The following is a 3,191-nucleotide window of genomic DNA, read 5'->3' on the forward strand; positions in this document are numbered from 1 at the left end:
CCCCACCCCCCACCCCCAGTGCCCTCTGACAAACCCCCAGTTTGGGGACCACTGATCAGACAACTCAAAAAGGGTTCAAGTGGATTGAAATGATAGTATAAAAAGGTAAAAAAAAATCAGTGTTTGGTAGATTATTTCTCAGTTGTAACAATGCGTCTTGGCAATAAATCTTATTTTTTATAATCAAGAGACATTTCTGTCAACAAATCCATTTTTCCCAGAACCACAAAATACACTTGAAGTTTGAAAAAACAAGTGGTATACTATATTCATTATAAATAAAAACAAGTTTGTTACATTATAAAATTTAAAATTTATATATAGTGGACATTAGAAAAACAAAGAATTTGATCCAAATCAAATTTTTCCCAGCTAAAACTTATTAAAGGGTTTAAGTAAATATATCTCTGCTTTTATAAAGACAAATTCAAACAGTCACATTTAAACATCCAACAAACTGGCCAAGATTTTGTTAAACTTTGATCATTTTTAGKTTGGAAGTTTACATCTAATTTGAAAATGGGATGGGGTTATTTTCCACAAACATATAAAGAGCTCAGACTTGCACAGGTCAATGTTTAAATGTTATAAAAATAGAGAAAACAAGACTGAGAGACTCAAGAACTAGTTCCTTTCCTTTGTTCTAACCAGTGGCGGATCTAGGATTTTTCTGAGTAAGGGGCCATCAAGGGGCCATAATAAGAGGGGCCAAGTCTTTGTTCAACATCCTTTCACACAAATCCCCAGTTTAAGGTGTAAACATTTAACCAGTCACACGTTCAAAAACTTGTAATGTACGTTTTTAAAAAAGGGTACCACTTTACAATAAGGCTCCCCTTGTAGATGACTTTTAAAGAGTTTAGATTATTAATTCATCAGTGAGCACTTTATAAATTAAGTGTTTATTATACATTAAGGTAAAAAAAGAGAATAAACAGTACGGTTTCTTTCCAAATATCTGAGCCAAATCTGTTTGTGTATTAAACATTTCAGACTAGTTTACTACCTTGTAAGCACAATTAGGAAACACATATTTTAACATATAATATTGTACTGTATTACTGCATTATAAATAGCCCCAAATATTATAGGGATCCTTAGTGTAAAATGTAAAACTGTACACTATTTTGGATGGGGTGGGATTATTTGGTTAACATGCGTTTTTACCTTTTAGATAAATCATTGTTGACAGTAGTTACATTTGAACAATAATTTCAAATATTGATAATCAACACAAAGTTTTAAAAAATGCTCACGACTAACTTTTGACATTTATGTTTGACATTAATATTGTACTGTATTGCACTTTACGGTAAGTCCCTTTGACTGTTGTGAATATTAATAATGCAGTAATACAGTAAAATAATATATTAAAATGTGTTTATCGTTATTGTACCTACAATGTAGTAACCTAGTCTGAAATGTTTAATATAGCATCTTTAGATGTAATACGTACGTGAACATATTTGTCTCATTTGGTAAGAAACCAGACAGTTTGTGGTCTTTTGCTCGTCCTTAATTATTGCATAATAAACATTTAATAATGATTTATAGTGTTTACATAGTAACCTATCTATAAACTCTTTATAAGCCATCTATAAGGGGAGTCTTATTGTAAAGTGGTAYGAAAAAAAAGGTGTGCAGATTAAATTCTCCTCACAAGTTTTTCATACATTTTACTGAACATAGATAAAATATTCTCAAACACACAAGATGTGAGAAAATCCAGCCATCAATTGTCAGTTGAAATATCTTTTTTTTTTTTTTTTTGCAGGATTGTTCAGATTTTCTTAAGACAAGAATTCTGTAAACTTGATTCAGTCTGGACTTTACTATTTGGCTCGTTAGCACAACTAGTGTTTGAAGATGGAACTGCATCCACCATCATCACTCCCAGGTAAAGGACAGATGAGTGACAGGGCAGGCGAACTTTAGGGGGCCAATCAGATTTCAGCTGGGGCCAATGCCCCTGTGGCCCTGCCCCTGGCAAGGTAAAATTGTCAATAATGGCAAATGTTCTAAATTGTTAATTTTATGACGCACATGTTTATTTTATATACTCAATATAGTATACCAATCACTGAGTTGCTTTATCGGTTTGTTTTTTTAATAACACAAAGCAGCAGATTTACGTCAGGAAACAGTTGGCAGATTGCAAACAGATCACATTATTTTTATAATTCAACAATGGTCAATCTCAAACAACACAAGTCAGACACATTTACTCATTATCTAACAATGTTTAATGAACTTTTATTTAGTTAGATTAATTAGTTAACAGTATACAATTCATTTCACAGACACACAAGTGCCCTCACAAACATAAAATGGACTGTACAGCAGAATTAATGTTTACTGCAGCAGCGAAGTGCAGCGGGTAAAGACGCATGTCAAGTTTTGAAAATGACTATATATAAAGTGTGTCGTTACACCCAAGTTTACACAGGGGTGTCTGTATATCTGTGTAACAGGAAATAAGTTGACCTGTAGATGCAACTATTAAGTGTGTGTTTTGTTTTGTTTTTGTGCATGTGTGTGTATATAATGTGTATTCATGTTTAGACAGTCCAGTCATATCAAACATTAATGACGGATAGTCGTTTCGTTCAGCAACTTCTGTCTTCAGCGTGTTTCACAGCATCGAGGAAGTTCTGTCTCAACTACTTCCGTCCATTCACATTGCAAAGTGGTTCGCCTGCAGAGACAAAGAAACACATTTATAGACACCTTCGAAGGAATTGTTCTTATAGTACAGCTAAAGGAAAGTGTTTAACATGAWATGAAAGACAAGAGGATTGGCCCAAAAACACCAAGAAAAATGGGTCAAGAAATTCAAAATGAACGCTGAAAGATAGAGACTTTCAGACATACCACACAGAAATACTCTCCTATAAAACACATGGATAAAAATATAAACTGTGTGACTTGTGTTGCCAAGATGAGTTGAATTAGCACTGGCTAAAGTACAAAACATGTGAAAATAGAGATTTTTGCTGCAGTTGACATTTGCTCAAGTCCATCTAGCAATCCCCATAACTAAATTAGAATATACTGCTGGTAGAAAGTGTTCATTACTGGATGCCTGAATATTTGCACAAAAAACCCCAGTTTAGTTCCCAGTAAAATGTTTGCTCTCAGTGCCTTTGTGTGTGTGTGTGTGTGTGTGTGTGTGTGTGTGTGTGTGTGTGTGT

General features: G+C 33.8%; 1 protein-coding gene across 2 annotated transcripts in view; it reads right to left on the reverse strand.

Annotated features, from left to right (window-relative positions):
• Positions 1–2,224: 2,224 nt before the first annotated feature.
• mlf2 (myeloid leukemia factor 2) overlaps positions 2,225–3,191 on the reverse strand; it is a 6,763-nt gene continuing 5,796 nt past the window's right edge. For both annotated transcript variants that reach the window (XM_014024483.1, XM_014024484.1), the window contains exon 9: positions 2,225–2,695. The gene's annotated coding sequence lies outside the window, so the exon portion shown is untranslated. The remainder of the gene's footprint in view (positions 2,696–3,191) is intronic.

Source organism: Austrofundulus limnaeus, unplaced genomic scaffold, assembly GCF_001266775.1.
Source record: "Austrofundulus limnaeus strain Quisiro unplaced genomic scaffold, Austrofundulus_limnaeus-1.0 Scaffold425, whole genome shotgun sequence".
Lineage (NCBI taxonomy): Eukaryota > Metazoa > Chordata > Actinopteri > Cyprinodontiformes > Rivulidae > Austrofundulus > Austrofundulus limnaeus.